Here is a 14,690-nt window from a genome sequence, read left to right as displayed (position 1 = left end):
AGGGTTTATTCAAAGAACAGCAAAGGCAATCCAAAAAAAAAAAGCAATGGGTTCTGTAAGGACCCACAAGGATTAACATTCATGGAGATTGATCAATGCAAAATATCCACCAAGTTAACCTGCCAGCTTTTGTCATGAGCGCAGCAAATACAGGCATGGTCATCTTCTTTCTGATTACACTTCATAGAGCAAAAACAAGTGTATGTAATAAAAACAACTCTGAATCAGATCACACATGTTTTATAATTTTTGTTGCTTTCATTTCCATTTTCAGATGTGAAATTAACAGTTGGCAAAACTTTATTTTCTTAAGCTGATACAGCTTTCTTCTGCATTAATCAGACTTGCAAACATTACAGCATTGTCTGGGGTGAAGAATAGTACTGAGGGGTGGGCGAGATGTCTGCAACACCACTTTGGTGCAGAGAGAGCGTTTCCTGTAGCCTGGGGGATTTTTCTTTCCTCTGTGCTATCACAGGTTTTATTTCTATCTTAGCAGTGTCTCTTCCAGTAAGTATGAAAGACTACTGACTTGTGCTAGACCACTGCGTGAGTTCATTGCTAAAGCAGTGTTTCTGGCACGGCACCTGGCCCTCCACAGAAATTTATTCTGCGGGGGGCGGGGGGGGGGGTCCAATTTTAATTTTCAAGCCTATACCTGAGAGAAAATTCAGCAATTTGAAGCTGTAAGAATGGGATCACTAGGCTTTGTTTTATTCTTAGCATATCCATAGTGTTCAAACTTTTCTGTCCACTACACCCCTGTATCTTCCAGAAAAATATTGTTTTGAAAGGAAGAGAGTCATTGCAAGTAATCCAGTGGGGCTGAAATCAGCAGCATTTACTGATGAGTAACCTACTCAAGCCATAAGTTTTAGCACAAGTTTCTACAATTTACAAATTATCTACTATTTCTGTAGGGCTCAATTTCAGGATCCTTCTTCAGCCAGCCCATTCTCAGGTTTTCCACTTTCTCTGCACATTCCCAATCTGCTGCACCCCTAAATCCATGTTCATACTAGCCTTAGGTAGGTGTTGGCAGGTATTTTAAAGACAGTATAGACAGTTTCCACAGTGCTGGGGTCTGGTTGTAATTATTACATAGAAAAAGACATCTCTCCATTGCTGACTCCTTTAAACCAGCAAGAACTCATTTCAAAAAAAAAAAGAGAAAAACAAATACTTGGGCTGCTGGGCGAGAGGAGAGGGAGAGACTTAGGCCTTCAATACCGTCAATGCCAAAACACGATCGTTCCTTAGGACCTGACACATTACTACAAGTTGGTAGCCATGCATAAGATGTCAATGGTGGTTATGTGTGGCTCTGGAAGAAAAAATGACTTTAGAAGACTTGACAGAGATCCTTTGGTCCGAGGCCATAGGTTTCAGTTTTCCTATGCATTTGAATTGCCTTTCACAAAGCCGTGTCCCAGTAGCATGGTTCCCAATGGACAAGCACTAACTAGCATAACGAGTCTATAAACATTCCCTTTCCTTCCAAACTCGCTATAGATCATGTTGGCATCGCTTTCTCTGTTTCTCCACCCTACAGCAGAGGGTCCAATACCTGAAGAAAGGTAGCACCAAAGCAATCTAAACACCAAATGTACCTTGCAATGCCAGAATCCCTAGGTTTTTAAGTGCCCAGCTGGAAGCAGTCGGGCCCAGCTTCAGCCCGTGCAACTTGGCGGCTGTCTGAGACCCACGGCATTGGGTCCTTAGTTTCCCCCTTAGTTTCCTTTGATAGTCAATGGAGCGAGCTGGACTTCTGCAGAGGGCATTTCTGTTCATCACCCTTTGCTCTCTGACTAGCAGAAAAGGTTACGGTGCTGATGGTCCCCACGCAGGTGCCTCAGGTGTACATCTGCCCAAAGTAACGTGGGGCAAATCTGAGCCAGTGAGCATCAGTTTTAGAGCTACCACCTACTCATTTAAGATTGCAGGTGTCAAAATCCCCGGGAAACTAAGCAGTAAGTGCTACAAGGCCGTGTACTCAATATTAGCTGACAAACTTGAAAACAACAATCTATATGATGGAAAAAGTGTGGGTGGATCAGCCATGGGAGGGAGTGATTTGTGGACTCGAGAGACTGTGATACACGTTGTGACAGACAGCTTATGCTAGCAGCCCAGAAAGCACTCAAGCACAAAGCTGTGGGCTTCATAATGGTAGTTAAAATATTACCCCTGGCATTGCTGGTCAACTTGTGCAACATTCGTTGCACTGTATTATCACTGTGCAGCTCTGCCGAGAGCAGGGGCAGCATTTGCAATGTGTCAGCCAGCACTTTTCCAAAAGTGCAGGTAAGAAATCTGTGAGAAGGAAGGAAAAAAAAAAACCACCCAACAACAGCCTTTCACGTCTGTTTCTTCTTAAGACTCAAACCTCGCTCCTTTTCTGTCATGACCAAGGTGATTCTACATTCTCCAGGGGAAAATTGGGATGTCGTGACTTTTTGGGTGAGCCATGCATGAAACAAGGCTTGTAATTATCTTGCAAGACTTGTGGCACCGGAGGGGTTTGAATCTTTAACTCACCACCCTGTCAGTACATTACCTGACTGGCTGGCCTTCTGCTTGAACTAATACTGAACTCTTTTGTTTCTCTCTCCATGTTGGGGAAGTTTCTTAAGGAACATTTCAGGAAAGAAAAAAGAAAAATCTGTCTTCTTTCCTTCTGCTGCCCCATCTCCCAAGCGCGTCCCCCTCCAGGGTTAGACTGAGGCAACGTGCGTTTAACACAAACCACATAGTTTACATGTATGCTTCAGTCCATGTGTAAGTTTTCTAGGTGACACTTTTATGGGGGAAAATGCTGTTTAGATTGTGTGTGCAAAATAAATGGCTTGTAAATATTTAAAAAAAAAAAAAGGTTAATTTTCAGTTGTGCAATAAAATTGTGAAATAATCCTCTCAATTCCTTTCCAGTGTCTGACTTGACATGTGCTGGTTTCAGGAGCCTACCGGCTGTTGTTTCTTCAGATGGAAATAAAAAAAAAAGAGGTCATGGACTGTTTTGTTTTCATCTTTAAGCTTTTTATTACTTTTAAATTTTGCATTGTCATTCCCTTTAATCTGGTTTGTTCCTCCAACCCTGGTTCAACCAGACACATCAGTACCAGGCTGTTCCCACTGAAGACAGGTGAGTCATTATCTGCTCAGAGTTAATCATATGTTTATCTGCTTTACTTGACCTTGACCTCCTTCCTGCTGTTTTCTTTCTGTAATCGAAGACAAGACTTTGGCAGATGGGGGGAGTTCATTCAGTTCGTATTTAAGTATGACAACAAGCAGATGGATACTCTACAGTGAATGACACCTCACCACCACCATGGAAGCAAATCCAGCTCACAGGTTAGTATTGCAAATGCTTTATCTGCTAGGTGGAAGCGTGGATTTTCCACTGTATAGGAGTCCTTCTCTTGATAATAGAAAAAACTATACGAAAACCAGAAGCCTTCACTTTTGTATTAATTAACCCTCGCTGATAGGTTTTTTCAGGTGCTCAGAGCTGCAATTGCACCTCCCATAATCTCACAGCTGGTACATCCTTTAGCACTAATAAGTAGAACCACAGGAGTACAGCTTTCTCCCTTCCTACTTGATGGCCTGAGACTTCTCTGCAGAACTTCATTATTGAGAAAGGAGAAGACAGCTCAGCTGCATAATCCTTTGTGGTTTGTTTGTGGGGGCGTTAACCAAAATTCAAAGTGCAATCTCCTATGAAAGTGTGTTTGCTGGGGCTGACAGCACAGAATTTACATTTGTAGGGACATCATAAAGAATAGGATATCCCTGGATGTAAGGCATGGGGCCTCTCCCAAAGATTGAATAGAATATGAACAAAAACTAGCGTAAGTTGGGAAGGTAGCTGAATTTCTTGTTTTTCAGACAACTACAGAATCAAATGGATTTTGTGTGGTGCAGGAGCAGGCTGGGAGTCCAACAAGAGTTAGAGAGAGCTTTGGATTCATTATCAGAAATATAAATACTTAGAAAGGTATATATACATATAAATAGGTAGAAAAAGAATCCACAGAAAAGGAAGATGAAGGGCTGGAAATGTACAAGTGGGAGTTTTATAAGCTGAACTCTGCAATCGTTGGAAAGAAAGAGAAAACCTGCAGGTGTAACTCCCTTAAATTCCCTGACTTTGCAGCAAGGCAAAGCTGGCTTGCACTGGGAAATGAATGATTGAGCAGGTGCAAGAAGTGAATGGCATTAACTGTGTAAATAGCAGCTGATTTTCAATAGTCAGGCTCCCAGAAGGGATCCTCTGCCTATGCCATTTCCATATTACCCACAACCCTTCCTATCCATCCACCTCTGACAAATCAGTTGTAAAGAACAGAGCTTCCTTTAGGATTTATGTCAAATATTAATGCTCCAGGACAGATGCAATAGGGCAGATTACAAGGTGTTTACACTGGGGTCAGAAGTTATGTTTCATCAAAAGGTGGCAAGCTGAGGTCCCAAGACTGAAGTAGCGATAAAGCATTACCCACTTCTGTACCAACTCTCCTCCAGGCTCTCTGCGTGATTCCCAGTGGTCTTTGTGTAACCACACTCACCTTCAAGCTGCTTTAAAAGAAGAGTTACCTAGTGACCGAATCATACGGGCAGATGTGGGATGTGTGTGTTTGCTGCCTCGGGGTATGTTATGCAGCTCAAGAGCCAGGTGTTAGGCTGGGGATGTTGATGAGAGTTCTGCCACAGATTTAGCCATTAAAATGCCATAAAAGAGGGTTATTTATCTCCCTAGTTTGCCACTTGAGTTTCTGTCTCAGATTTCCACAGGCCAAATCTGGCTACCGTTTCTTCACTCTCCTACCACACAAAAGCACAGTCTAACATTTCCCTCCTTTCTCCCCCTGCCCAAATTATACCTGAAGAATAACTCTGGCATGACGGTAGTATGAATCACATGCCCTGTATTGTCTATGTAGTTGTAAGGTACCCAGTGTCTGTGGGGAAAAGAAAAATCAAAATCTAATTCACGTGTCAAAATTTGGATTTCATAGCCCAAGCACTGGGAGATTCTGACAACTTTAGTCTTGGTAATTTTGTATTTGAACATGAATAAAAGTGTAGCATATTCATAGCAAAGCCAAAAAGGGGGTGGCAGTTGTACTAACCTGAATACTGCCTGTGGTGAAACCTGTAGCATCAGCTGATCACTAAATAGCTTTTGTATACCAGGAGAGAAATAGCATTTTGCTAACGTTCACCCCCCAGTTTGGCTACAGAGCTGGCAATTTCAGGTGGTAAATGGCAGCAACCTCTCAGAGCTCTCATTTCGGGCTTTTGCTGATACAGCATCTTCATTTATATTGGGTTCTGATTTTGAAGGTTAATTTTGCAATTATAAGTGCTGAATGCATTTTTTTAAACAAAAGCCAGTATTTTGAAGTGGCCACCAGGGAGAAAGATGAACAACTCTAATGGGTTCAATTCATCCTCTGCTTCAGGGCATAATAACAGTTCTTAGAAGCAATTGCTCCTCTTTCCTGAACTGCATAGGCAAGTGTGAGACATCCATATACAGTTGCCTTTCCTTTATCGTGCCCTTGGATTATTCTTTCACTTGAGGACTCCCATGTATTTCGTGCTGAGAATAGCTCTTTCATGTTGTTTTCAGGGAGAAGCCAACCTGTTACCACCCTGTTAGTCTCAGCCGTGCTCCTGGAGAGACCCAAGTCCTTGTCCCTTCTTCAGCTGATTAAACTCTCTCAGTGCTGCTCATTACCTGCTCAGCTTGAGCAATGTTTGCAGCAAGTGGGAAACCTTTACTTAGGTTTGTGGTAAAGAAATCGGGAGATCTTTACTGCTGCTACATCTTACTGATGTGTTGTTTTGTAATAATCCAGGGGAAGTTTGTAAAGTCAGGCTTGTCCATGATGGTTACCTGAACAAACCATTAGGAAGCTTTAAGGAACGAAGAAAGCAACACCCAGAGACTCACAGACAAACCCCTTGCTCAGATTGCAGGCTTATCATAGATGGCTGTTAATTACCCAGAATGTTGTTTGCCTTACATATTTGATAACAGCACCTCAGCAAGTTTAATATCCTGTAACTAATTCTTTGATTAATATCATATTTCCCTAAATAGGGTACGTGCCTCCTGGCATGCATGAAACATTAGTTGCAAGGACTTTACAAGTTGTCCATGTTAAGGCAGTTAGGGGTTTTTTAGCAGCACTTGGCAGGCTGCTCAGTGTGGCTGTGTCTCGGGGGGCAGAGGTGGGAAAGTGTGGTGGTCTCCTTTGGCTGAAGGCTGGGGGGATCCTTTACATTTCAGTCTTGCCAGCAATCTCTTGCTGAGAAATCCTATGCGGCTCAAGCAGTTTTGTTCTTTGTGTCTCTTTGGGAATCACCCAGATGGTCCTATATGGACGTCTTCAGAGGCTTCTGCAAGGAACCACAATCCTCAAAGGCTCAGCTAAAGGAAAGCAAACATGAGATGCTCCACTAACATATGTCAGTCAGCTCAGTTCCAAAAGGACTTTAATAGGGGAATAAGCATCACAGCTCAGAAGGCTGCCACACTACTTCATCAAACAGCAGAGACAGCTTTCAAAGACCAGAAATGTCACTTCATAATGACAGCATTTATTTATTTATCCTTTAAGATTTTTTTTAAAAAAGCCGCCACTGCGCATTCTCAAACCTTAAGTGACATTCCTCTTTGGAGCTCAGTTCTTGTTTTAGTGACACTGTCTTCAGCCTTTCTTCTCTTTGTATTTTTCCGTTACGCAGTGGCTCTTCAGGTAGTGAGGCTGTGTGCTTTCATGTGGGTAGGCTGGAAGCCTGCAAACCACAGGACACTTCAAGCACATGGAGAAGAACTGCCGTGGCAAATTCCTCCTTGCTCTCTATGTGCTACTGCCCTCACAGAGATGATTTTTGCACAACATGCCTCTGAGGTGCTGCAGGCTGGCAGAGAGTGTGGGAAATGGGAGCTTATTTCAGTGATGCTCAGTGGTTTCCTTAGGCTTACTCGGGAGGGAAGGAGCAGAGGCACAAATCTGTGTCACTATGTCCCCATGCAGTGAACCCATTAACACAGCATCATCATGCTTTTGCTTTCCAGCATAGCAGGGGTGTTTGCTACCATACGTTGAAGCAGTTCGCGGATCAGAGCTTTCTTCTTTGACTGGGAATCGCCTTGCTACAGGAACGTCTGCCTATGCATGGTCTGGCTTAATTTTGTTGTGTTCCCCCTGCAGAGAGGATAAATTATTCCGAGCAAAAGAAACGATCCACCAGCTCTGCTCGTTCCAGTTAAGCGTGAGGCATAGGACCTTAACGTTAAATGTCCCTTAAAATAACAACAGGATGTTTAATTTTCAGCTGGAGCCTGTAAAAGTCCTTCTGCCGCAGTACTACACCTACTCTCCTCAGCTACAACAAAACCCATCAGAGGGCTGGCAGCGTATCTGTCCCTCCCAAGGCAGCGAGGAGCAGTCACAGCCCTCACCCTGAGCTGGGGGACTGCTCCCTTCACATCTCTGGCTGTCTGGAAAGGCAGGAACCATGAGCCGGGGGCCCCTTTCAGCTCGGTGTCTCGAGTTTGGTGGTTATTTATTGCACCTGAATCTTTCTGAAATGTTTGTTTCATGAGAAACAGATTTAAATTGGATGGTTCATTGATTTGATTAAGAAGAGTGATTAGTATGGCAGTGAAAACTTGTTAGTCAAAGATTTTTAACCCAGCTGTTCCTGGGGAAAAAAAAAAATAATCAGATGGGATTTTACTGCTGATTCCAGCACTCAGTGCCGTTTGCTTTACAAGCTGTTGCAAAGCTAAAGGCACAGGAGCTAGAGCATTTGGTTATTGAAAAGGAAAATATTTCGGCCTGTGTCACATCTCTGCGTGACTTTGACTAGAAGAGAAAGGTGCAGGGCTATATATGTTCATGTATTGAGATGAGGTGAGAAATGTGTGACTGGATCCCTCCCTTTGGGGCAGGGCTGCCATGCCAAATCTTCTGGTTCTCTTTGATTGAGGGTAAATGAGGAAGCAGCGGTCTGCTGGCTGCCAGGATGGCTGTACTGTGGGGCCTTCGTAGGTACTTTCATTCCTGTACCTATCCCGACTGTGGAGTTCAGGAGATGGGATCAAGATGAGACGCAAATACCGAAGCCCTACACCAAAGGCTGTAATACTTAGTGTCCCCTGAACATCCATCTTCCATATACACAGAGCCCTGTGATGTAGGAAGGGGGGCTTAGCCTATTTTAGAGCTGAGTTATCTGAAGTAGGTTGAGGTTGACTGGCTTGTAAATGTGTCAGTAACTCAAAACAAACAAACAAAAAAACAACAAACCTAAAAAAGCCCCAACAACTAACTGAAATGTCTCAGTTAGTTACACTAAAATCTGTGTTTGACATGGGTGAAGGGTTCCTAAATGTTACCATCTCCAGGCTGTTCTACAGAGGAAAGACAGGCTTTACCAGTGGATTATTAAGTTCCTTCAGCCTGGTTGCTTTCTCTTTGGTGTACAGAAGAGACTGGGGAGAAAGCTAAGGAAATGGGAGGAAGGAAACCGGTAAGGGGCTTGTCCCACGTCTTCCCCAGACACCTGGGAGTAGGAAATCCCTGCTCCTGTGTGCCAGCCTCTGCTGAGAGGTTGGCGCAATGAAGCGGTTAATGGATCGTACTTCACCTGGAGGCCAGAAACAAGTGGAGTAATGCAGGGGTCTTTCCTGGCACTGCCCTGTTTAACGTCTTCATCAGTGTCTTGGAGGAGGTGACAAGACGCACATCCATGATGGCAGCTGGGCAGGTCAATACAATGGTGGGCAGGTTGGCCATCCAGCAGGACCTAGAGAGGCCGAGGGCATGGGCTAACAGAAACCTTATGAAATTTGACAAGAACAAGTGCCACAGCTGGGAAGAAAGAGCCCAGCGCAGCAACCCAGGCTGGGACTGCCTGCCCGGGGGGCAGATATGCTGAAAAAAACCCCGGGGGCCCTGGTGAGCCACAACACTGGCAGCAGGGATGGCCACCAGCCTCCTGGGCTGTATCAAGAGCAGCACAGCCAACAAGGTCCAGGGAAGGGATTATCCCACCCTACACAGCACTCATGAAGCCGCAACTGAAAAACCGCATACAGTTTGGGGCCCGGACATGGATAGACTGGAGTGAGTTCAGGGGAGGGCCTGCAAACTGGTTAGGGACTGGAGCTCTTGCTGTGTGAGGAGCAGATGAGGAAGCTGGGCTTGCTCAGCCCGGAGAAGGGAAGGCTTCAGGGGGACCTAACCACAGCCCCCTCGTGTCTAGGAGGAGGTTATAAAGAAGAAGGAGCCAGGCTCTTCACAGTAGTGCATAGCCTCTACCAAGGCTATGCAAACTCATCCAACCCATAGAGAAATTCCTGAAACCACCCAGCCCTGCTCTGCCCAAGCTTCCTTCTTGGCTCCTCGGTCCCAACCCTTTCTGGGGGCACAGCAAGCCCAGCACTCTCCTGCTCTTCCATGTGCTCCCCCTGCCCACCAGCCCTCCTGCCCTCCTCACCTCTCTCAGCTGTGCTCTGGTCCTGTCGCTACATGAACCGGTCTGTATTTCCATAGCCTAAAGTTTATGGTCATAGACAGGCAGGTTTTTTATTATCATTTAATGCAGGAAAACTTGTGCAACAGTTAACAACTTGACAGCTTTACTTTTGGAAACAAGTGATGGGAGAGGCAATACCCTGAAAGAATGACCCAGCACCATAGCTGCCAGGTAGGTAAGTTAGCACCCACCTCTGTCCTGGGCCCTGTTAGACTAGACTGCAGTTCTGCTTGGCATTTTTCTGAAGGCACTAATGATATCAAGCTGCACAGCCCAGTGCCAAAGGCTTAACCAGGCATACTGTAAAAATACAGAGAAATCATGCAGCAGAGAAGTGCTTATCATTTACCTGCCTCAGAGCTGAAAGCCGCTGGATAATAACTCATACCATTGTGCGTAGCGAGTGATTCAGGAAAGCCAATTGCATGGGCTATAAGACTGATAAGAAAAAAAAAAAGGTGTCTTTATTGAACGCGTCGGACAGGTGCCTTACAGATCCCAGTTTCCCCACACCATGGTACATGGAGCTATTTAGGGCTGTATCAGTGAAAATAAGAGCACAATCAGGACTAGAGTGTCACAAGTCTGCAAACGGGAAATATCCCATTTAACTGGCAGTTTTCAGACAGTGTGGGGAGACAGGCTGGCAAACGGGGCCACCCCGATTGCTTTGGCGAGTGAAGTGGTGCATGGGCTGGCATTGCTCTCTTCTGGCTGGCGCTGTGGGTGGGAGGTGTTGGGCACATGGGGTACACAGGGCTTTTGGGGACTTGGCCAGGTTTCTTGCCATGCTCATCGCAGTCTCTCCTTCCCTCTGTATGATACGTACCCGACGGTGGGTCTGCTTTCCTGCTCCTCTGCTGGCAGCTGGGCAGGGTCCAACCTCACCCTTCTGTATTTGACGCTTTGTTCCACTTATTTTTCTCCTGTGGGTGCAGTTTTGGCCTTGTCTTCCTTTCCCCTCCTCTCTCTCAGTACAAAAGTTATCGCCCCTCTGTGTAAGGGATGTCATTGCCCACTGCGCTAGCGTCTGCATGGAAACGCTAGCTCGTGTTTTTAACAAGTCAGCTAGCAAATTTTAACTATTGCAGTGTAAAATGCTGAATTAACAGGGCAGGATCCCTTTGGAGGGAGTCAGGAAGCTGAAAGAGCTTTCTCTCCCTTTTATTTACTTTCAGTGTACTAGTAAATGACTTTCTGCTCTTGCCTGTGTTTCTGGGGCACTATTCCCTGATGGGCACAGGCTCATTGCTTTTAGTGGCATTGCATTAAAAAAAGAACAAAGCTCACAGCCCCAGCACCCCTAAGAGTCTTTAGTGCTCTCCCCATATTGCATTACACACATTGCATTTTGCAGTCTTGCCCTTGGAGAGCTGGTGTCTTTCCAGGAGAATATGGATCTCTCAAACAAGATAGAGGCGTGAAGGGAAGTGTAAGCCAAATTTCAGGGGTACAGAACAGAAACGGAGAGGGTTTTTTATGATGTGTTCCCGTCTCACAGAGCAACAACAGCCAAACTAGTCCCAGGGACTGAGTTTTTCTTTTGCCCTCCCCAGGCGCCATGTCCCTCCAGCAGAAGGGCTTATGCTGCTGTCTGATGAGTTGCACAACCTTTTTTGCTGGAGCCAATGAAGTCAAGAAAGAGCACAGAGGAAAGGCTGGTTGGAAATTATTTCATGCCGTACTAGCCACTCACACTCAGAGCCAGGTAATAATGCTACTGGCTACAGTGTTCCTTCTTCAGTTTGACTTCCAAAGTCTTCCCAATGAAACATTGCGGACACTTCTGGCTGGCAGAGCAACCAAACACTGGGAGAAGGCAAGAGCAGCCATGAAAACAGTGGGCATCACACATCAAATGCAACCAGTAGACATTGTTGATACCTAACTGTGCTCAGCTTTCAGTGGTGCTGGTGCAATAGGCATAGCAATTAGCACCAAAATAAATAACCTTGGTGGTGGCAGCCTGCAAAACTGGGCCAAGAAGCAAAAACCTAGGAGAAGAGCAGGGGATGAAAAGAAGCTGAAAAAGGTCTCAAGACACTACTGGCAAAAGATTGTGAAGGATGCTCAACAGGGAAAGAACCACTGTAGGTGAAGGTCTTCGCTGTCTGGGGCTGAGGACCTAGACCTAATCCAGATGGAGCCCACTGAGAGGTGAGCTGTATCAGCACAGTCCAGGATAATGGAGTTGGACAGATATGGGGACAAAGTCACTGTTAAGTACCTCACGCTCAGAGGATTGTCCCAAAGCATTGAAGTGAGACACAGGTCAGTCACCTTCAGTAAGCTGAGAGGAGGTGCCCCCGGCATTCTCCAGTTGTAAGGAAAATCCTGCAAAGGAAGGCAGAAACCCCTAATGTGGGCATGAAAGCACCCAGCTTCCATATCTGGCACTGCAGGAGCCTTGGATTATCTGCTACATCCCTTAGTGTCTGTGCTTAGCTATACACAAAATCAAGATGGTGTTGCAGTGCTTTACAATCTGATAACAAGTTGTCTGTTACAGAGATACATTCTTGTGATTGATGGTGGTGCTCCTCTGGTGGAGCAAACTTCCAAACTAGTGTCATGGAATAGAGCCTACACTGGGGCTTTATTTCATACAGTAATATTGCTTGTCAGTGGCTTAGATCCTGCTCCTGCCAGCTGAGCAGGAGAGATAGGATCAGTTGAGCTCTTTCCCTGAGTATTTGGGACATTATCATCTGCTGGACATCCACTGATGGTCCCTGGAGACATAACACCAACAAAGAACACAGCCCATAGTCTTGGATTCCCCAAGTTAAGATGCACTGCTCTCAGCTCGGCATCTCTCTTCGATGGTTGTCGTGGTTTAAGTCCAGCCGGCAGCAAAGCACCACGGAGCCACTCGCTCAGCCTCCCGCACCCCACAGTGGGAGGGGGAGAGAAAATGTAAAGAAAGGCTCGTGGGTCGAGATAAAGACAGGGAGGGACCACTCCCTACTTAGGGTCACGGGCAAAAAACAGACTCAACTTGGGGAAAAAAACCAAAATCAATTTAATTTGCTACCAATCAAATCAACACAAGGATAGGAAGAAGTAAAACCCAACCTTAGCACACCTTCCCCCCACCCCTCCCTCCTTCCAGGCTTAACTCCACTCCCAGTTCTCTCCACCTCCTCCCAGCAATGGCGCAGGGGGATGGGGAATGGGGGTTGGGGTCAGTTCGTCATACGTTGCCTCTGCTGCTCCCACAGGAGGCAGTTCTCCATTAACTTCTCTGGCATGGGGCCTTCCCATGGGCTGCAGTTCCTCACGAACTGCTCCAGCGTGTGTCCTTCCCACGGGCTGCAGTCCTTCAGGCACAGACTGCTCCAGCGCAGGCTTCCCCGTGGAGCGGCGGCCATCTTGGGGGGCATCCCACTGCTCCGGGGTGGGCTCCTCTCTCCCCGGGCTGCAGGTGGGCATCTGCTCCCCCGCTCCCCTCCATGGGCTGGGGGGGGACAGTCTGCTGCCTCACCACGGGCTGTGGGGACATCCCCTCCTCCGGCGGACCTCCTCCCCTCCTTCCTCACTGACCTCGGGATCTACACAGGGGTTTCTCTCACATTCCAATCCCCCTACTCCCTGCAGGTTCCCCTTACTAAACCTGTTCTCCCAGAGGCGCTACCACCATCACTGTTTGGGTCAGCCTGGGCCAGAGGTGGGTCCGACTTGGAGCTGTGGAAGCTTCCAGCCGCTTTTCACAGGAGGCCGCCCCGCGGCCCCCCCACTGCTACCAAAAAAACCCACCACACAAACCCAAAACAATGGTTCTCTGTATGACATGGATGCCTGGAGAATCAGGTGGAAGATCCCTCTCATGACTAACGTTGAGCAGGAATCAGTGGTTTGCTCACTGTTATTTTGCACTCAAGATGACTGGCAACAACAACACAAATACAGATGGTAAATCATGTAGAACTTGAGAAGCTGCTGCCCTGAAACTTTACTCTGAAGGGTCAGCAGTAGAGTGATGCTAATCTAGTCTGAAAACAGCTGTTCCTTGGGGAGCAGAAAATAATTCTGTTGGGGAAATCATGAGTATAATGATTTTTTTGTTTTTTTATCTGAAAATTTATCTGCCTGTTTCCTGCTGCGTTTGGGGTTGTTTTTCATTTTTGCTTTCAGCAAAGACAACAGTTTCATCCGGAGGGCCACCCACTTATGATGTGCATTGTTTCTTGTACTCTGTGAGTGAGAGTGAGGGGGAGAAGGAGGAAAAACATATTATGGTTAATTATAGCCACTGTGCTGCCACTAGAGACTCCTGGAAAATATCAGTCACCTTCCTGAGTACCTCATAGCAGTTACAACAGGTTTAACAATCCAAACAAGGTGAAAGTCTGTATCAGGTAGAGAGAAATCTCTGAGGACGCATCGGAAACACTTGAAGGAGGGTAAGTAATATGTCAGACTGACATTATGGTTGGCGATAAGGTTAACCAAGAGACATTCTTAGCAAAGCACCCAAGGACTGAACAGCTGTTCCCCTGGGAGTGTGAGCCTGCTTTCTCTCAAGTGACTGGTAACTTGGAAAGCCCAGTCTGGAGCATGGAGATGGCCAAATGAACTTCAGAACTTGTACACTTATGCCCCACAGTACATAGAACGTAATACTTCATCTGCTTCCCTTATACTCAGGCCAGAGGATAGAAGTTCTTCTGATGGTAAGCCCTTTCTGAGAGTTGTACCCACTAGAGGATGGCAGTCCCGTACCTGTCACCTTCGGAGAGTTCTGCGCCGGGATGAGGAGGACGTTTTTGGGATGAGATACCTGGGGAAGTTTGCGCTGCTGCTGCTTGTGGTGGAAGAAAACAGAGAAGAGCAAGTTTTGTCAGCCAAATCCTCTGATAACAACGAGCCTGGAGCCTTTTTTGTGGGAATAAGGGAGCACTTAGGGAGGAATGGGGTTCAGGATGCGTTGCCATGTCAAGATGCGAGGTCACTGTGTATGAACTGGGCAAGTTCCAGGGAAGTCTTTGCTGGGCCTTGTCTCAGTTTCCTCCCTCTGAAAAAGAAAAGGGGATCAGGCTCAGTCCCTCTGCCTATCAGTCTCTCTTACACACATTGTGGCACGGGGACAGCACACCTCTTCAGATCAGGGTGTCCCAAGATCTTTATAT

Source organism: Haliaeetus leucocephalus, unplaced genomic scaffold, assembly GCF_000737465.1.
Source record: "Haliaeetus leucocephalus isolate CR32 unplaced genomic scaffold, Haliaeetus_leucocephalus-4.0 Scaffold101, whole genome shotgun sequence".
Lineage (NCBI taxonomy): Eukaryota > Metazoa > Chordata > Aves > Accipitriformes > Accipitridae > Haliaeetus > Haliaeetus leucocephalus.
This window is presented reverse-complemented; position numbering follows the sequence as displayed.